Source organism: Mustela nivalis, assembly GCF_964662115.1.
Source record: "Mustela nivalis genome assembly, chromosome: 2".
Lineage (NCBI taxonomy): Eukaryota > Metazoa > Chordata > Mammalia > Carnivora > Mustelidae > Mustela > Mustela nivalis.
The window spans coordinates 139,397,168-139,418,302 of NC_139021.1; the positions used below are offsets into that span (position 1 = coordinate 139,397,168).

The following is a 21,135-nucleotide window of genomic DNA, read 5'->3' on the forward strand; positions in this document are numbered from 1 at the left end:
AACAGCATCAAAAAGAAGAAAAGTATTAGGAACAAATTTAACAAGAGACATAAGAGAATTGTAACTAGGAAACTAGAAAATACTGTAAAAAGAAATTAAGCCTACAGAAATGGAGATCTGAGTAAATGTGTGTGAATTGGAAGAGTCAAAATTGTTAAGATGGCAAGTTTCCTCAAATTGCCATCAAAATCCCTATCAAGTCTCTATCAAAATCTCAGCAGGCTTTTTTTGTTGTAGAAATTGACAAGTTGATCTTAAAATTTATACAGAAACGAAAATAGAATAGCCAAAACAATTCTGCAGAACAACAGCAAAGTTGGAGGATTTGCACTACTAGATTTCAAATTTTACTATAAAGTTACAGTAACCAACACAGTGTCACATTAGTAGAAAGATAGACATACAGATCAATGCCACAAAACAGAGAATACAGAAATAAACCCACATATATACAATCAATTGATTCGCCACAAAATGCCAAGGCAATTCAATAAGAAAAAGATAGTCTTTTCAACAAATAATGACGGGACAATCGGATATCTGTGTGCAAAACAAAACAAAACAAAAGTTCAATTCTAACCTTACATCCTATACAAAATTCACTCAAAAGAGATCATAGATCTATATAAAAGCTAAAAACTATATAACTTCTAGGGAAACAAAATAGGAGATCTTTATGACTTCAGGTTAAGCAAAGATTTTTTCACTATGACACCAACACCTGATCCATAATAGAAAAAGAATAATAAACCAGATGCCACTAAAATTTAAAACTTTTGCATTTCCAAAGATGCTTAAGAGAATGAGAAGACAAGCCCCAGACTGGGAGAAAATGCTTGCCAATTAAGTATCTGGAAAAAGGATATGGGAAGAGATGGTGAGACTATAGGAAGAGATTTTATAACTCAATAATAAAACCAACAACCCAATTAAAAGAAAAAGATTGGAATAAACACTTAACCAAAGATCTACTAATGAATAATAGACCTATGAAAAGTAGCTCAGGGTCATTAGTCATCAGGGAAATGCTCATTAGAGACACCCCTACATATGCAGTCGGATGGCTCCCATAAAAAAAGGTAGGCAAAAACAAGTGTTGGGGAGGAAGTGGAGAAAGCCTCACATGCAGCTGGGGAGATGGTAAAATGGTATAGCCCCTTGGAAAGACAGTTGGGCAGTTTCCTTTTTTTTTTTTTAAGATTTATTTATTTGACACAGGGATATCATAAGTAGGCAGAGAGGCAGGCAGAGAGGGGGGGGGAAGCAGGCTCCCTGCTGAGAAGAGAGCCCAATGCAGGACTCCATCTCAGGATCCTGAGATCATGACCTGAGCCAAAGGCAGAGGCTTTAACCCACTGAGCCACCCAGGCGCCCCAGCAGTTGCGTAGTTTCTTAAAAAGTTAAGCACACACTTAGCGTAGGACTCGTAGGTGTCTACCCAGGAACAGTGAGGACCTCTATCTGCAGGGAAACTTCGACGCAAATACTCGTCGCAGTGTTGTGGGTCACTGCTCAAACTTGGATGCAGCCGTGATGTCCGTGATCGGGTGATGGGATAAATACAACGTGTGGCCGCCGGATGCGAGATGACAACCCAGCAGTGGAGAAAGGGATGGGACGACATGGCCATGCCTCAGACACGTGATGCTGTGTGACAGGAGCCAGACACAAAAGACGATTTGTTGCACGAGTCCCCTTGCACCGGATGCCTAGAAAAGGCAAAAGTACAGAGAAAGAAAGTGGATCGGCAGTTTCCCGGGCTGAGAGCTGGAGCAGGGATTGACACAAAACAAGCAAGAGGGAGCTTTCAGGAGCCATGAAGATGTTCTAAGCGTGGATTGTGGGGACAGCTGCTCACTGTATAAATTTACAAAAGCTCATCCTACTGAACACTTCCAGTGGGTGAATTATACCTCAATACAGCTGGTTCCTTTTAAAAATAAATAAATAAATAAAAGCCACAGCAAGGTGCAAGCGTATGCAAGGGGAAAGGGGACAGAGTGGGGAAGAAGGGACCCTGGGGTAAGACTGGCTATAGAGAGGGGGGGGTCACACGCAGAACCCAGGACACAGACCCTTCATCAACCTGACTCCTCGCTCGACCGGAACTCTGAGGGTCATGGACAAGTTAGATGCCTCTTTAGCAGGCTCCCTACAAGTCTGTAACTCACTTGGGGATATCCACTGTTATTCCCTCAGCTGTGCCGGGTGGCACTGGCCTTTCTTGCTGCCCGCTCGCTTACCTTTGTCACCGGGGCTGTGTGGCCCTCTTTCTCGCCCCTCTGAGAGCCTGAGAAAGTATGGTGGGCCCTGGAACACGTCTTTGAACCTCCCTGGGCACTGTGGTAACACAGCTCCCTGCCTCTCTCCTGGGGGTGTGGGTGGCCGTTAGGATCAGTGGGGAGAGAGGGAGAGATGAGGTCTGACAAACCAGCTGTCATGAAGTAAACATGGCGGAAAATTGAACCACCGAGCCAGGGGGCATCCTGGGACACAGGAGAGATACGTTGAAATGGCCAGTTTCCTTGCCTCAGATCCAGCCCGAACTCTATAGCCCCAAACCCTCAGCTCATAGAAGTCTCAGTGGGGTAGGAAGACCTCTGGAGACGCCATTCAACCTCTACCTTATTCAGGGTCTCTGCTAGCTCAGCCTAGAGGGTTGGTGCCCCAAACTGGGCCTGGACCACTGTAGCACCAGAGGCTTCACTGCGTTTCTAGACAGCCCTTGTCTCTCTGAACAACTCCAGATGTCCAAAAAGCACTTGTCACCCTTAAGCGAGACACAACATCTCCTGTGACCTCCTCTAGCAAGTTGGGGCTGGAAGCGCTGGAGTGTCTGACGTGGTCTGAAAACTCCAGTGCTAAGTGATGCCCAGCAAGTGTATTTGGAAAAAGTCCTCCAGGTTCATGCAATGCTCACACACAGAGATCAAGAAGCACTTTCTAGGGCAATGGGTCTCCTAGCATGGTCCTCCAGAGATGCGGCATCCATCGGCATCACAGAGAACTTATTAGAAATGCAGATGATGTCAGGCCCCGCCCCAGACGCACTGAATGGAAACTCTGATTCCTGGAACCCACATGCTGTGGTTTAACCAGCCTTCCAGATGGTTCTGATGCAGGTTAAAGTTTGAGAACCGATGTGCTTCTCAGATGCCCGATTTGAAAAAACAGATTTAACATGAGCCCAGGATGGGAGAGTTGAATGTCACCCACTGAGCCTCCCAGTTCCCCTCAGCAGCTTAATTTGAAAGCCACCAATCGTGATGCTTTAGGTGGGCTGGGAATTTCAGCTTCCCCACGAGAAAGATATTTTTGAGGAAACAAAAAACCCGACCTGAAGCTTTCCCTCCATAAGAAAGGTGGTGGCAGGTGATGACAGCCCATCAGTCAGTCCTAGGGTGACAAGCACGGTGACAAAACATCCAGGCAGTCCAGGCAGGCTAAGTGTTTGCCTCTACACCTGTCAGGCCGTGCCCTGCAAGCCAGCAATGCTCAGCGCCAGGCCACCAAGGCGGTGGGGGGTGGCAGGTAGCCATTGTTTCTGTCTGGCCTCCGGCAGGCACAGTGATGCCGACACTGGGGTCTGACAGCCTCTGGTGAACCTTTTTGTCTCACGGCCATGGCCAATGCCCACAACTGATGTGGATTGTGGGGCTGCCCCCCTCTTCTTGGCTGGCAATTAGCACTCACACCGCGGGCTGTCAAAAATTCTTGACGCTTGCAGGCAGTGAGGCTTGTAAGGTTGCCGGGTGGCCCACGTGGCTCATTGTGCCAGAGGCATGGGGTCCCCCACCCTCCAGGTCCTTTGATTGCTTTTGGGCGGAGAGGGCAGGTGGCCTATCTTGTCACTTCTCTCTTTTAAAGAAGGTGAACCGGAGCCTCTGGTGATACCTTCCTGTCTCTTTCCCATCTGGTGTTCCTGAATCCTACACAGAGTGACCGACGGGGCAGGCTCTGGCTGGGTTAAGGTTGAGCCAGCAAAAGGGAGTGGCTGTGAAGGGCAGGTGGCTTGGGAGTCTGTGGGCTTGGACCCTTGCAGCCTGGGAGAGGGGCTGGTCAGTCCTGGGCCATCTTTGGCCGTCAGAAAACTGAGGCAGTGGATAGGTTCAGAATTACCAAATACTGGCCACACCCATTAGCGGATCATAAAACGAATTTAATGCATCAAGACAGCATTTTTAAAACTGAGAAAAGATTGGAATGGAACCAAATGTAAGGAATGGAATGGAATAGAATAGAGTAGAATAGAATCTCAAACTTGCATTAAGGGTAAGTATTGTTTCCTACACATTTGTTCCAATTTCGTATGTATAACGTGTCTGTATACACTGGGATGCAATGTAAAAAGTTTTCTTCTGATGAACAAATACAGTTTGAAAGCTGCCACATTGGATGAGCCCCTAGCTTCTGGAACGGGGGCTGAGCAGGCCATCCTTTCCAGAGTGTGTTCGTGGGAGAGGAGCGAGAGGAGGCAAGAAGAGGGAGAGACCCAAATCATGGCTTCAGAGACCTTCCACAGTAAAGGAAATGGACAACAGAGGAGTCCCCATGAGACCCAAAGGGCCAGGCAGGATCTCTTCACTTTCTGTGGCTGCCCATGCTTGCCCACTGCGGGGCAGGGAGGGGGCCCTGAACACTCCTTAAAGTGTTTTCCAAATGGGACTACCGAAGAGGGAAGAAGGAGTCCTCATTGGCTGTTTTCTGAGTGCCAGCCCCCGGGATGGTTCCTCCCGAGCTCATTCAGCCTGCATGTGGGGGCTCCTTCCGGGGTCTGTGCGTTTGAAGGAGAATACGCACAAATGGTGTATACTTCTGTGATGTATACGCTGCAGTTCTTGCACACAGAACTTCCCAGGGCACTCCAGCAGAATCAGCGACCCGCACACAATGCACACACAAAAAATAAAAAATAAAAATAAAAATCTAACACTGTGCCTAAGAATTGCAGGGGCCTTTCAGCTAGGGCCATGCTGAAGAATGACCGTGAACTGACCACCCCTTGCATGCTGCAGTTTTTTACAAAGCTCTTTCTTGGGCCCCTGCATACACTCCTCCCTGTGAGACCAGCACCCTTATCCCCAGTTTACACATGAGGAAAGAGAAGCTTGGAGAACGTGCAGTAGCCCGGCCAAGTTCGTACAAGCAGCCAGCAGTCAAGCTGGGAGGCTGCCGGCCCTACCTGGGTCCATGGGTCTGGTGGTCTAGCCCCTCCTTCTCCCCCTCCCAGGACAGCCTGTGATCTGACAGCCTGTAAGGTCCCTCCCCTTTTCAGACTAAGGGCAGCTATTTTGGAAAATCCCTGCTGAGCTAAGTCAGGTTCGACAGGGTCCAAAAAAGGCTTTATATTTTTCTCTTTGCTATTAAACCATATTTTATTTAAAAGGCTGAAGTCCCACGAATCACCACTAAACCAGCCTGCCCCACGCTGGCTGGGTCTATATCCACCAGCGCTCCTCCCTGGATTGTGTCGGTGGCCCCGCCCCCCCTCCCCTCCCCCTGCTGCCCAGAGTGAGGATGTATTGAAGCTTATGACTATTATATTGTATCTGTCTTAAAAGCCAGCCCCTCTTTGCAGACGCAGACACTCCCCAGCTCACATTTATCAGTTTTATTCCTTTAATGATTCAAACTTGTGCTGTGATGGGCTCCTCGGAACGGAGGATTTTATGGATTTAACAGTTTTATTAATTTAAGAGGTTTCCACTGAGCGCCAGAATGGCTCAGTGTGACAAAGAAGGTATCATAAATGAATTGATTTGTCACGTATCAGAATGCGATCCAGCAGTGATTTCATTATTGGAGTTATTTTCCTCCAATTATCTGCAAACTTAAAATGCTAAAGAGCAGCCCCCTCGCCCCGACCCCCAGCAGCGGCCAGCCTGGATCATTTGAGCAGGAAATAAATGCAAATCGATGGCCTAAATTTGCCACCATGTGTGGAGGCCTCCCATGCCTCCCTCCTCCCTCCCACACTGCCACCCCGAGAAAACAAAGCCGTGGCATGTAGGGTGTCTTTGTGAGGCCTGTGGGTCCAGGCCACCTGCCACCCCACATGCTGGGTCCAGGGGACCAGTCTCATCCCCAGTGGATCCCAGGGCCTGGAGGGACCTTGGGATCCCGGTGCACGTGCGGTCTAAAGAAAAGCCAGCAGAACGGCATCTGGCCATACCTTCTCCTGTCTGTTCAGGCTTCTAGACTTGGGTAGGTAGTGTACACGGGAGAGTGAGCACTGGACAGGGAGCCTGTTCAGACAGGGTTCTAGTGGGGGCTGCATCCATGCCTCACTCTGCAGCCTAGGCGGTTCTAGACCCTAATAACTTTCCTTCTGTGTCCTAATGGGACTGCACGCTCTCATACAGGGGCTGCCACATGCTCCTTCCCCACGTAGAAGACGCTTATCCCACCCCCATCCCCCTCCCTCGGGTCTCCTCCTCCGGCCCAGCCTCATTACTCGCTCCTCCACCCTCAAGCCAGGGCCACACTCCCACAGACCCCGAGTTCCTGGCTCTGAACCCTTCCCCGCCTGCCTTACTCTGGCCCACTGCGTCCTCTCCTCAGAGTTGTGTCCTCCAGGACCTCTGTTTCCCCATCAGCAAGATGAGGGGTAAATGCAGCTTCCTTTCCCAGCCAGACCGAATTCCCCTGACTGCCAGGTCTCTGAGCCCTTCACCTGCGGCTGAATTTATTTGTTTATTTACTCTGCAAAGAGCCAGCACGTGTCAGCCCCCATTAGGGACCAGGGAAGGAAAGGGATTGAACTTGATGACATCTCACCCGGATGGGGAGATGTGACAGTGGCCCGGCCCAAAGACGGTGTGTCCAGTTCCTTCCCTGGGCCCTATAGAAATTCTGACAAGGCATGACCGGGAAAGCTCTGACTCCCCACTTCTCCATCCACCCTGGTGCTGCGCTTTTGGGGGCTTGGTCTCTCTCGGATCGATATGGGGCCATCTGGGCTTGCCATGAGATCAGACAGGAAGGGACAATAGGGTTCAAGGTGACAGTGTGGGGGGGTGAGAGGCTTAACCAAGCCAGAATTCTCATAGACAAACTGGCTCCCACCTACTTCCCCGGTGAGGAAGATCCAAGAAGACTTAACTCCAACCCGCTCAGGTCTAAGGGGAAGAGAGAGGAGCAAGAACCCCTGAAAGTGACACACCTACTTCCTTCTGGCATGATTTCATGGGTGAAGAAATAAAGGTCCAGCAAGATGAAGTGACCTGCCCAAGGTCATACAGCTGGCCCCAGCCCTCACCTGGAAGGGGGGCGACTCCGAAGCCCTCCAAAGAGGCCACCTCCCTGCCCCTCCCTGAGGTCCACTTAGCTCCCATCCCTGCAGCATCTACCCAGCGAAGCATCCAGAAGCAGGGAGAGAGGATTGGTGGGTTGCAGGTCAGGGGTGCAGGGCTTTGAGACCAGACCCAGCTCGGTCCCTCACTCGCTGTGTGCCCGTAAGTGGCTTGTCACCCTCTTTATCTGCCCCAGAGGCTGAGGCTATGAGGGATCTTGAGCCACTAAAGGGCAAAGTCATAGTAAACTGTGAAGTGCCATGCCCATGAGAGCCAGGGCACCTGTGGGGGCCAGCAGCCTGGACAGCCAGAGGAGATCTGAGAGCCTTCTTCCATGTCACCAGAGTGTGCCCCGGGAGCCTGCTTGCCTCCTCTCCTACCCTCCAAGTGCCCCAAGGAGACCAGGCCTTCCAGAGTCTTCATGAGGGCAGAGGGGAAGCCTCACGCCTGCTTGCTTGTTGGGGAGGCTGCCCTTCTCACGGCTTCAGCCTCTCTCCCAAGAGCCAAGAAGAAATCGGAGAGTGGCACCCCGAGGAGGAGGGGTCCTCAAAGGGCGTGAGATGGACATTCCTGAAGCATCACCAGCTGAGTCAGCAGCCCTGGCAGACGAGCAGAGACCCCAGAGCAGGTCAGACTGCCCAGTCTAGGAAAAAGGGGACCCGGTGCCCAGCGAGGGCCTGAAGGGACTCACCACAGTTTCCTGGGAAGCAGCTGAAGGTTTGGGGCCCAAAGCCTCCTGGCAGGGGGAGCCTAGGCACAGCGAAGGCAAAGGGTGCCCTCGGGCCACTAGGCAATGCTCAAGCCATGTGTACAAACCAGGTCTCCTGAAGCCCAGGCCAGAGATCCAGAATCCTGGCATCGTGAGGCTGAGGGTCCGTCCGCCACCCCTGCAGTGTCCCTCTTCCCTTATAAGAGTCCCTCCAAAGAAGCCAGCTGCCCAAGTGCATGATCTCCTCAAATGGCAGGGAGCTCACTGCTCCACAGGAAGCCAGTTTCCTTCAGCTCACTTAGAAAGATCTTTACCCACATACATCTGCATGGGAACCCACTTACTCTACACACACACACACACACACACACACACAGCCCTAGGCACATAAACACGTGCTCACACACAGGTGAGCTTACACCACACATGCACACACACCCACACCTAAATGCCCCACTTCTCACTTCTCCGCATGTGCACCCACATCGGATCACCCGCGCAGACCCTCGCCCTGCCTGCCCACCGTGGATCTGGGCCGCCCAAGGCCGCCTCAGGCCGTGGGCAGCGTCTGACGGATGAGCTGACGCTGCTGAAACACAGGGAAATGGCCAGGCTCAAGGTGAAGCGTGATCTCTCCCTTCTACCTCAAGCACTTCATTACCTCCCTGACCTCCGACGGCTAATAAAGGTGTCTACTCCACATGGCACTAAAATAGCCTCCTAATGTGCACCAGGACCATCTCCTAAAATTAATGCAATGACAAGTAATGAGGGTCTCCATTAGCTAATATCTGCATGTGGAAATTCTCATTTTCACCGAGCGGGCTAATGTCTCGGAAAGCCCCCCTTCGGGGAGTTTGCCTTCCCCAGCTCCAGATGCAGAGCAGGCTGGAAGGCACTGGAACATGTCACCAGGCTACCACAGACAAACAATGACCAGCCAGTCACTCCAGATAGCAGCAGTGACCAAGGACAACCAGCAACTGTCCCGAGGATGGCAGGACAGGCAGGAGGCCCCAAGGTGCCCCTGAGCTAACCTGGGTGAGAGAGTACAAATGTACCCTCAGTGAGTATTCCCAGGAGGTTGTAATTCACTTGGCCCAGGGGAAGTCTGTGAAGGCTTCTCGGAGGAGGTGGTAGTACCCCCTCCTTGTTCCTTTTGGTGTTTGCAAGAACAAGGATGGTAAACTGAAGAGGGATATGATGTGGGCCTCTATCTTTGCATTCCTTGGTGTTGGGACTCATTTCTGGGACTCCTTCTAAGATTTATGACTGCATGTGATTTACGATTTGGGACACAGCCAAGCCCATCACACCAGAGCCCTTTCCTCTCCACAATGCATACATACACAGAACTTGTCAAGTTCCGACTCTCACCAGCTCCTGCCAGACTTCCAATAAACAGTGCCTGAAACAGGCTGAAGTAGCAAGAGACATTCAGGTGACTCCCTTCTCCACCTTCTTCCTGATCTACAGCCTGAACAGTTTCCTTCCCCCCTGCATCTTCCTTCCCTTCCCTTTCCTTCCTTCCTTCCTTCCTTCCTTCCTTCCTTCCTTCCTCCCATACTCTTTCCCTTCCTTCCTGTCTCAATTCAGAAATCACCTCCTCCAGGAAGCCTTCCCTGGTTGAGGTGCTCCTGCTACATGCTCTCACAGCCCCTGAACTGCCCCCCATCAGAGTACCTCCCGTGTAAGTGTTTCCAGTCCAGCTACTTATCTGCCTCCTAACCAGACCATGAGCTGCTTGAGGGCAGGGGCCAAATCTGTCCTATCGTCTCCCACACCCACAATCACCAGGCATGTAATTTCATCTCCATTAATCTCTTTGATCTTCCAACTCTCTTAGGAGACAGAAAGATTATTACTAAAATTCCCATTTTATAGATGGGAAGCTGGAGGTCCTCAAAAGGGGAAGCAGCTGCCCAGCACCACACATTGATAGCGACTGACAACTGGAGGATGGAGACAGAAGTATCTTCACTGAGGCCAAGCCTGGTGCTCTCCTGGGGCCCCTGGAGTCTAAGGCTGGGTTTGAGACACACCACTGCACCTCCAACCACTGCATTAGCTCAGTTCTGTTTTCTGAAAAAATTCTACCTTTGGGTGCCTGGCTTCCCTGGCAAATGCAAATCCCCCCACACAGCCGTGCCTTTGCAAATGGTTTCCAAAAAACCATGCAGACCCCTTCTCCCCTTCTCACTCATCCATGAACCCATCCAGAGATCTCCTCGGGCTGCCGGAGGAATGAATCACGGTTCCTTTCTCTGCCCTGCAGGATGCTCTCTTGCTCCATGAGAGCCTGCCCCCACTAGCCATTCTGTCCCCTGTGTGGTCCTTCCAGTCAGTTTCTGCGTGTTCCAAACATGCGCTATCCCCCCGGCCACACGAGGGCCCTGTGCACGGTAACTTCCTCTCTGGGGCAAGCCAGGGATGCTTATCTGGGCCCTGCAAATTCAGCCCTGAAGCTCCCTTTCTGTGTGGATGCCAGCCCATTCACTGGCTGGTGGTATTTCTCAGAATGTCCACACTGCATGATTGGTCTCATGGCCCCATGGTTCTGCCTCCTCTCGGCTCTCCCAGGGCACAGGGGATAAAGGGTGTGAGGGGCACTTCAAAGAAAGTCCTTAGCTGCTGCTGTCCTGGAGCACCTTTCTTGTGTGGTCTGTGGCATGGACTCGCAATTATCCTTTAGCCTCCAACCTAGTTGTCACCTCCTCCAGGAAGTCTTCTCTGATTACCAACATGGCTTCCAGTGAGAGGATTTTTCTAATTCAGTGATATAACTCAGGATTTGTATCCAGGGATGGTCAGGCACAGAAGGCTCCAGTAGACATGCTCAGGGATCTGGAATCAACCTGAGGTCCTTGGCATTCAGGGAGGAATTGTAAGCAAGGAAGGATTGGCTCGATTGTGCCTCAGGAGGATCCTTCAGTCTGAATGATGGAGAAGCAGTCAGAGGGAAGAGCCACTGGGTAGAAGAGAAGCATCTGAGAGACAGTGACAGTGACTAGGCGGGTCAGAGGTATGCAAACAGATAGGGGCAATGGAGCAGGAAGGAAGTGAGCAGAAACAGGGTATTCCCAGTAGCTGATAGTGGAGGGGGCTCGGGTGACAAGAAGAGTGCAAATGGGTCCCCAGGATCTTTTCTGGGGGACTCGGGTTGGGGGCAGGGCATGGCTAAGCTGGCAGGCTGGGGCAAGGTGAGAATGCCCCAGGAAGGCTGTGAAAGTCACGTGTAAACCACAAGGTCCTGCTCCAGTGGTGTCCTCCTGGCATTTTATTAAAGATTTCCACTGTGTGCAAAGTTGAGCCAGGAATTCCCAGATCAGCTGGCAGGACCGCTGTGCCCACCCCTCTGCTGACCTCCCTAATCCTGATCGAGTCCTGGTTTCTCTCTGCCTCCTCCAGGAAGGAGCCTGACCACCCAGGACCTTTTCTCCTGCCACCCACCAAACCCGTCTGGGGCCAGAGTTGCACCAGGCCTCTCTCATTCACGTGCTCCCTTGGCACAGACCAGCTCTTGTTGGCGACACACCCCCATGTCTCCCACCTAGACTGGAGGGGGCCCAGCTCAGGTCTCTGAGAAGAGGCCAGGGCTGTGTCGAGAGGCGGAGTAATACAGTGGCTAAGAAGGAAGCTCGAGGGGCGCCTGGGTGGCTCAGTTGGTTGAGCGACTGCCTTCGGCTCAGGTCGTGATCCCGGACTTCCAGGATCGAGTCCCGCATCGGGCTCCCAGATCTTTGGGGAATCTGCTTCTCCCTCTGATCTTCTCTTCTCTCATTCTCTCTCTCACTCATTCTCTCTCAAATAAATAAATAAATTTAAAAAAAAAAAAAAAAGAAGAAGGAGGAAGCTCGGGGCTCACCGTGGAGACTTGTAAGTAGCCCTGTGACTTACTAACAGATGCCATGAGTGATTTGCTTCCTCTGTCCATGCCTCAGCTTCCTCTGCTTCGAGAAGGGGGTCGTAACAAGAGTAGCTACCCCACTGGTGGGTTTGTGGATCCAGTGAGTGGCTACAGGAAGCCTCTCAGCCTGTTACCAGGCCTGGAACAGGTGTTCGGGGAATTAGGGGAAAAGCCAGTCACTAAGGCCCACATTTAAGGCATAATTCGGACGCACGTTTGAAAGAAGGAATGTCAAAGAATAATGGGCACATGTAAAAACCTCACATTTGGCACCTCCAAGTGACAAAATGCAACCTAATTGTCATAAACCATGGTGGCAGCTGCGTTGGGTGCACAAGCTGACCTCACCCAAGATCCCGGCTTTTAAGCCCTATCTCACTGGGCACACTCAGCCGTGTGGGTGAAATCGCACACCTTCTCTCCCCCCAGGCCCAGCAGGAGCCTCTGCTATGCCAACACTCCCATGCTCAGACCTCAAGGGAGCCAAAGCTGCTTCCGCACGGCCAGCGTGGGCCACCCCCGCTGCCCGCTCACTGAGTGCCCTGCTCCAGTCTGAGCAGTGGCCTTGCCTTCCCAGCCGCCCAGTGACAGTGAAGAATGACAGGCTCTCCGTTCAAGGGTGCACTCCGGTGATTAGCACAGGAGAGTGATGTCTGCGGCACTGAGCCACGGATCCAGCCTGCCTGGTGGGCGCTCTGCGGTGGGCAGGACGGCAGCAGCAGACACACGCAACGCTTGACACATCCCCGTGTGCCGGGTGGACAGGCAGGAGCAGAATGAAACCAGAAGGCAGGGAGATGGGCCGGATGTCCTGACCAGGGGCTGAGTGGACACACCCGGCCCTGGGAGAGGAAGCTCCGGTGGCCTTGGTCATAAAGGGGATCAGTAGGCTGTGCGCCTGCTGAGGTCACAGGGAGTGGAATGGCCTTGGCCAGCCCTGCTTCCTGGAGAGAAGTTGTCCTCGGAGTCTTCAGTTTGCTGAGGTTCAATTCGCCCCTAAGCTATGTTGGGGCAGGAGGAGGCCAGCGGAGATTTTTTAATTACGAGCACTGCAAGAGAAGGTTCGGGAACCCAAAAAGGCCTGAAACTGACCCTTGTCCATGGGGGGGGAATGAGGAGCTAGGGAGGACATGCCTTGGCTCTGGACTCAGAGCTGAGGTTATGTGACGTCCTTAGGCAAGTCCCTTCCCCTGGCCAAGACTGCTTCCCCCTCTGTCACGCGGGAGTGACAAGGCCATTATGAAGTGCCTGTTGTGTGCCAGGCCCCTTGTTCCCTGTCTTACGGTGTTAACTCATTTAATCCGAGCTGTAATCCTAGGTGGTGGCTACGACTCTTACAATCGGCCTTTCACAGCCCAGAGAATCCAGTAACTTTCCCCAGGTCCCCCAGGGCATCGCGTGCCAGGAGTCAAGCACAGGCAGCCAGCTCGCATCCCAGCCCTCAGCCACTCCGCTTTTCTGCCTCTCGTCATGCTGGACGCGGCCGCCGCTCAGGGATTGGACGGGTACACTACTAAGGACAAACGGCAGATTCATGTGCTGGTCCAGGAGCAAGAATGTTCCATACATTAGCTCATTGAATCCTCACAGTAAACCCAGGGGGCAGGTGGTCTCATCATCTCCATTTACAGGTGAGGAGAGTGGGAAACAGGGAGGTTGGGTTACCTGCCTCAGTCACCAAGCTTATGAGTGCGGACAGTCTGGCTCTGGTCCTGTTCTCCTTGCAAAGCAAGGGCATGAAGGGGCCCCAGCCAGTGCTTGGTGCCCACGCAGGGCTAAGGGAGACCATCTCTACCCCGGGGCAGCCCTTCTCCCCAAAAGAAAGTCGCATACGGTGAACGCCAAGGAAGGCTCCCCGCCATGCCCACAGTGAGGGAGGGCTTGGGGATGTGCCCTAGGACCCCAGATCTCCCAGGACTCCTGGCCTGCATGTGGAGCTAGACAGACTCAGAAATGCCTCTGATTCAGGGAAGATGGAGGGAAAGCTGGGACGAGGCCCCCAGCATTCGGGGACTTCGCAGCAGAGGTGGACAAACCCGCCCATAGGAGGTGGGCGGGTGGCGGCTTGTCAGAAAGGCAGAGCTCACTGCGGGCGGGCGACGGGGCCGAGGGAGAGCTAGGAGGTGAGTGGTGAGGCTAAGGGGGCAGACAGATGGCCAGGACTCTCAGAATCTGCCATTCCAAAAAGTCCCGCAAGCCCTGGCCAGGAACGGGGGTCACAGGGAGCAGCCAGCAGGTGGACAGCTTTGGAGAGGGACATGAAGGAACGGGCAGCCTGTGACACGCCACCCCAGCCTGAGGCTCAGGCAGCCCTGTGGCTGCGCAAGCAGGAACTCTGGGCCTCACTCCCATGGGGTCCCACCCTCCTCCCAGTAGCTTTTGCTCCCATCCTCCAGCTGCCCGGGACCCCACCCCTTAAATCATTACCCCAGATCATTAAGCTGGAAGTCCGTAATGCTGACACTCCCTCCTAGAGCATTTATCTGGAAAGTCATAAAATCACACCACAGACTGTAATTAACGATTAGAGATGCTTATCCCTCAGCCAGCTCTGGCCTGTGGGAGGCTGCCACAGGGACAGAGGCCAGCTTCCCTTCCCTGAACGGAGGCGGGTGGCTGCCACTGCCAGGTTCCTGCCATCAGAGATGCACCAACACGGGAAGTAAAGGCCATGCCCCTCCCTGGGGTCCCTGGTAGCTCACCAAGCCACCTTCCCAGCTCCTGTCCCCTGCCACCTGACCATTCCTCCCGCCCTTTGTATGAGCTGTGCCTCTTACCAAGAACACCACCCTGTCCACCCCTCAAGGATCAGCCACCTCCGAGAAGCCCTCCCTGACTCTTCCGGGTATAGAGAGGCTTCCCCTCAGACCCTCAGGACTCCCACCTCCTCAGACCTCCACCTGGTTATGAGGACGTGTCAGCATGTGTCCTGTGTCTTGATCATACAGACAGACTGGATACTCTCAGAGAATACAAACTCACTTGTCTCCAGTCCTCTGTCCCTCCCCTCCCCCACACCTAGCACAGGACAGTGCACCCAGCAGTTCCTCAGAAATGAACCACGATGCCAGAGTGTTCGAGCAGCAAGAGGACATGCCCACAATGGAGAAACAGCACTCTGCATGCGTGTTTATGCGCAGCTCTGAGGAGTAGGCCCTGTCTCCTTCTCAAAGGGGCGTGTGACCCAGACAAGTCCAAGGACCAAGTCAACTTGGAGAACAGAGGCCTCGACTGGAAGTTAGGAGCCATCTCAGGATCTGGGCGCACTTTGGGTAGCAGTGCCAGGACCCGGACCCAAGTCCTTAGGCACCTAGGTCTCGCTCCCCCGAAGGTGTGATGCACCACCCCCCACCAAGTCACCCGGAGAAGGCTGGACAGGATCCTGGGCCCCATGGTGTGGGCTGGCTCAACCACAACGCTCTTTGTGACCCCAGGCATGTCTCTGACCTCCTGGGCATCATGGTGAAGCTGATGAGCGGGTAAAAGTCTGCCGTCATAGGCAAGCTCGGAGTGAAGCAGCCATTAAAGTAGCATTCATGCTGGGTCCTTCTGGGTCTGGGTTGGGAGAGGGTTCTGGGGCCCCAGTTGGCCCTCTCATTCCTCCTTGGACATGGGCACTGACCCTTCTCTTCCTGGCTACCTGGTTGGCTGCCTGCAGGCTGTGGCTGCCCATGGCATTCTCAGGGAGGAGCCTTGAGGACCCCTGCCCCCTCCCCTCTTCCCGCCCAGTGATGGCATTCACCCACCCAGTGCTTCTGGCCGCTGAGCCAGCTCTGAGTGCCATCCAGTTTGGGTTCATCTATTCCAAGCAGCCAACCCCTGCCCGCCCACCTACGGCAGAGAGCCTCCGCTCTGATCTGTGAGGCCAACGTGTTAGGTCATCTAGTCCAGCCTTGCCCAGAGGCTCGCCCCGAGATGCTCAGTGTGGACAAAAAGGGCCCAGGACTCGGAATAGCTACGCAGCAAAAGCTGGTCTTGGAGATGCAGAGCCCACCTGGGCATGTTAAAGGCTCAGACAGGGTTTCAGGAGAAAACAAAATGAGGTTCTTAACCACCCTCTGTATGGGCGTATGTGTTTGCATGTATGTTCTGTGAGCATGGAGACAGATGTGTGAAGACACAGCCCAGGCGGGAGCGTGGCCGTCTATGGTGAGGTGGGAGTTACAGAAGGCGCTCGCCACTAACGTTGGCTTTATAAGACTCTACGCTCCTCACTGGTCACAGTGAGGACACGTTTCTTTTGAAGCTAAATCAATTATTTAAATAAAGAAGCATTAGGAAATAAAAAGTGTTGAACTTTGTTTAACCCAGTGTTTCCCAAAGGTATTTGATGATGAATTGTTCCTTGTAATGTCTAGAAACATCCACTGGAACTGGGGATGTGCCCAAAATGTATTTTGGAGGAGGATAAACTTGTCTAGTTTTTAACAAAGCAAGCCATGGTCCCTTCTGACTCTGAGAACCAGAAGGAGGCAGGGGCTTGCCGAATCCAGATACCTTACCAATATCGGGGCTGGACTGGAGCCCACAGACCTCTCAACCCCATCCCGGACCCTGCTGCTATGCCCTGTTCCCTCTCACACTTGGGGTGAGCAACAGGCAGGACATTAAAGGGGGACAGCAGTGACATGACAAACATCTGGCAGAGGGACAGTGACAGGGCCACAGAGGAACAGGACAGAGCCTGTGTTAGAGTTGGCAGGGTTACAAGCCCTTCTGGAAAGGACAACTGAAAATCAGGTGGCGCTGGGCAGCCCCTGACATCTTGCAGTCAAGGACTGTTCCAGCCGCTCCAAGCTCCATGGCCGGGCCAGTGGTTTAATCCCTCTGGGCAGGAGACAGATGTCTCATGCGATGACCTCTAAGGTCACTTGAGCCTGAAATTCTAGGTTTCTGGCCTTCACCATGATCCCGGCAGGGACGGTCCTGTAGTTTACCCCCGCCACTTTATAGGCAATATAAGTGAAACTCAGCAAGGGTAACTGACTTCTTCAAGGTCAACAGAGAACAAGCGGGAGTGCTCTGCTTCATGGCCTGAGGAACTGTGGCTTGTGTTCTGAGCCAGCCCTGAAGTCACACTGCCTAGGGTTCAAATACTGGCTCAACCTGTTGCTGGCTGTACAATTTGGACCAGCCCTTGGAGCCTCAGTTTACTCTCGTGAACTTGGAAATGCTACCTCACTAGATACAAGGCAGATTCCAACAGCATCCAGATTCAGCCCGGGGCCCAGCACACTCAGCTCTTCGGAAGCACAGACCATTACTGGTACTCTCGTTCTGTGAATGACTCCATGGTTAGGAGAGAATGGAGCGGTAGGATTGATTGATCTCAGGGCGTACTTATGTGGGGTCTGGAAACCTGTGGCCCATATGGGTCCCAGAACTGTCTCCCACATACTGAGTCAAATCCTCAGTCAGCAGCCGGTTTGTTGCCCATTGGAGGCTCCGTATAGAGCTTCAGTTTCCCCATCTAAAACAAGAGAGCTTGGACTGGATGACCTCTGGGAACCCCCAGATCTATCATCAGGATGAAATAGAGCCTCCAAAAGATACTCTTTTCCTACCATGGGCTGGAGGAGTTGGTTCTCCAGCAGCATGCAATCCTCTTCTGGGATATGGATGTGGAGGGGCATACGGAAGAGAAAGGGGGACAGGGCAAGGACAGGAGTAAAGAGAACATGAGTGGGGCACTTCTTGTATACTGGTCATGGTTCTAGAAGCTTTCCACAGATTAACTATTCGAGTCCTCAGAACAAGCCGATGAAGTCAGAACCAGTCAACCCATTTTACAGATAAGAAAACTGGCATCCAAAAAGATTAAATAATATGCTCACGGTCACAAGGTTGGTGAAGCAGGAATTAAACCCAGACCTCCCAGACCTTCACACTCAGAAGATGTGAAGCTGTTCTACAGCCGAGACACGTTTTCAGGAAGGGAGGTGGGAAGCCCACTGGGGACCGATGTCTCCCTCCATTTGGGACCTGCTCAGTTTTGGGGTCATTGTGCCCAAGGCAGAGAACACAGAGGGTCCCGCCTTCCTCAGATCACCACAAAGGAGATGCCTGCTGCCTGAAGGTACCACTGGGTTTGAACTGTTCTGTGGCCTCTGGGCCAGGGAGCCACCCCGGTCACCCTGGTCCCCTGCCGGTCACCCCAGCCCCGCCAGCCCCCCGACTGCCACTCACTCTGAGGCAGTTTTCTCCCAGACGCCACGTGCAGAATGTTTGTCAGTTCCTGACACTAATATTATTTAAGGCCCAAAGTCTAATGTAAGACTTCCTTTTAGCAAGATTGTCTCATTTAATAAAGCTCCCTGTCTCTGTTCCCCCAAGGTAATCACGTTGATGGTAACGCATTCCCCGTGCCATGATTTGATCTGGGAATAGAATTATCACACAGCCTTGCTTTGTTGTCAGATTTGTATTTTTTATTTTTTTTTCCCCTGGAATAAATAAACGAGAGAGCCAGCCAGGTGAAAGGCAGTGCTCTGCTCACCTGGGACCCTCCGTCACTGGCCTCCTTACGGGTTCACTCCTCACCCCCTGGAGTCACGCATTGGCTTCTCCATCGATCTGATCAATGAGCATTTCCCCAGTGTCAGTACCCTCGGCTGTACCCAGGCTCTGAGCTGGGAGTGGGGGGCACTGAAACAGAAAATCCCTGCCCAAGGAGCGGACAGTTAGTGCAATGGCCCGCACACCTCAGCTTCCTAGGAGTGCTCCCCACCCCGAGGTAGCACCAAGGGGCAGTCAGATAAAATGGGGGCGCTCACTCCCGTGGAGGCCTTGCTGAGAAAGAAGGCCTGGCTCGTCGCCCCTGCGTTGTGTCCGTGGCCTCAGGCAGGCCACTTGCCTCCTTCTGAGCCTCTATACTTCTGGGCCGGAAGATCAGATGAGCACAGGAGCTTGGAGTCAGACAGAGTCCGGTTCAAATCCCAGCACGGCCTCTTCCTGATTGCGGCTTGGTGCCCTCATCTGAGACACACACTGCTTAACCAGGTGCTGTGGGCCAGGCTGGGCTGCATGGCCCTGGGATGGAAGGCCCTCCCGAAACTCCATGCACCCCAGGAAGGAGGAAAATTAAGTGAGATGATGTCAGCTGAGTGCCTGGCTTGCGGCAAACACTCAGGACACCGTTGCTGTCAGCATTGCTGTCCTCGTCTTCAACATCATCATCATTGATACTACTCAAGGGAGAAATAAAAGCTGTTTTAAAGTTAGGGGCCTGGATTAGTGGGTGTGACTGAGGACAAGTCCCTTCAGTCCTCCTGTCTTGGTGCGCAGCTGTGAAGAAGTATTATTCCCAAGCCCAATGACCCAGCGTGCACAAGCACATTGGGGGACCTGTCCCTTACCCCTCTGTGCCATCTCTCACTGAGCTAGGTGTCCAAGGGAAGATCGAGCCCTGGTTAGTCCTCGGGAGTCCTCCAGCTTGTGAATGCCACAAACAAGGACATACCAGGCTAAGAGCTGATCCAGTGGGCAAAGAAGGGGTACAGGGTAATGGGATCTGGGGTTCAGCCTGCCCCATTACAAGGATGAGCTCCTAGACATCACAGGACATGAAGCCAGGAGTTCTGGGTTCAAATCCTGCCTCCTCCAGACACTCTCCGTGGGAGGCACTCTGAGCCTCAGGTTCCTTTTATGACGTATGATGGATGATGGATGATGGTATGAATGCGTGATGTGTATCAGTGTTCACGGGCAGGATGTGGTCGCCCAAGACGGTCACTGAAGAGAGTCTAATAAAGGGACTTTTAGAAATACGGGCAGGGTTAAAGGAAATCAGATGGGCCGGGGTTCACAACAGTGGGTGCTGCTACCACCCTTTGGGCTAAACACAGAAGAGGAAGAGACCCCCGCAGGGTGAGAGTAGCCATGGAGGAGAGGACAGGCCCTCCAGAGCTGTGGAGTGGAGGGGAGGAGCATAGGCCATGGGCCGGCAGGGAGGAGGCCACAGAATGTGGGCGGCCTGAACCAGGGAGAGGAAAAGGGAATGAATGAATGACTCTCATCTCTTGCTGGGCCATCCGCTGGCCTTCCCCTGGCCTTTTCCCTGGGGCTGCTTCTGTATCTCCCCCATCCCAACACACCCTTCTCCCTGTGTGACTTCAACCCTCCCTGCATCTGGGCACAGGTGTGATGACATCAGAGTGACCCTGCATGGCATCCATTGGGCCATAAGGACATGCGGTTTCCACCTTGCTGTTTCTGGGGCACACACACCTTGAAGCCGGCCACTATGGCTGGAGGAAGGGCGAGCAGCCACACCAGGAGGCCATGCCCAGGCATTTGGGGGACTGCACACCTGAGGTCCCAGCCCAGGGGCCACACAGATGATGAGCGAGGCTCTGGGGGCGTCCATGCCCCCGCCTTCCAGGCTTCCAGCATGAGGTTCCCTGACCCCGGGAAGCGGAGACAAGCTGCCCCTGCTGGTACTTTCGGAATTCCTGACCCACGGCATCAAGAAGCACAGGAAAACTGTAGGGGGTTTAGGCCACCACGTTCGGGGCAGTCAGTTATACAAACTGCTTGCTTCGTTCCATAAGGGCCACCCTACACCCCCACCCCGGGGGGTGGGGGCAAGAGCAGGGCGAGGAGGGGAAGAAAAGAAATATGAGGAGAAAACAGGGAAAATCTGGCGGTGGAGATGGCACAAAAAGGATGTGGGTTTTAGGACCCGTGGCCTGCTGGGCGCTCCATCCAGCCTAGCAGAATCTGAGATTCCATTCTCACATAGAAGATCAGTCCCAGTAAAGGACACTACCGCTCCAGCTACCTAAATCGCTTGTTTGCATCTCCCACCGGTCTTGCCTGTGTCCCAGGCTGACCCAGGACAGCACACACTGCGGGACAAGCAGCACACACCCTCTTGGCTTGTCATACGCTCAGCTTCTGAGCCAGCCCGGCCCCCTGCCTCATCACCGGGGCACACCCGCATAGACTCAGCTCTGCACCCTCTGGCCTGGCTGGGGAAAGAGGGGGATGGCAGAGAGGCCTGGTGGGACTGGCCTTCTCATGCTGCCCTCCGCATGCCCAGGCACGTACTTACCCTTTGCCCTCCTCTCACCCGGCATCCCCTCCCCACCACACGTCCAAATCTACCACCATCATGACATCTTCAAAGTAACCCACTGCTTTGGGCTGCATGTTTGCGCCCGACTGACATTCGTATGTCGGAGCTCTTATGCCCAGTGTGATAGTATTTGGAGGTAAGGCCTTTGAAA

The 21,135-nt window shown here is 53.2% G+C and overlaps 1 long non-coding RNA gene across 1 annotated transcript in view; it reads right to left on the bottom strand.

Moving 5' to 3' along the window:
* Positions 1-1,183: 1,183 nt before the first annotated feature.
* The window catches only part of LOC309857390, a 41,009-nt gene continuing 21,057 nt past the window's right edge, over positions 1,184-21,135 (bottom strand). Inside the window, exon 2 of the long non-coding RNA XR_014307678.1 lies at positions 1,184-1,709. This is a non-coding gene — a long non-coding RNA (uncharacterized lncRNA). The remainder of the gene's footprint in view (positions 1,710-21,135) is intronic.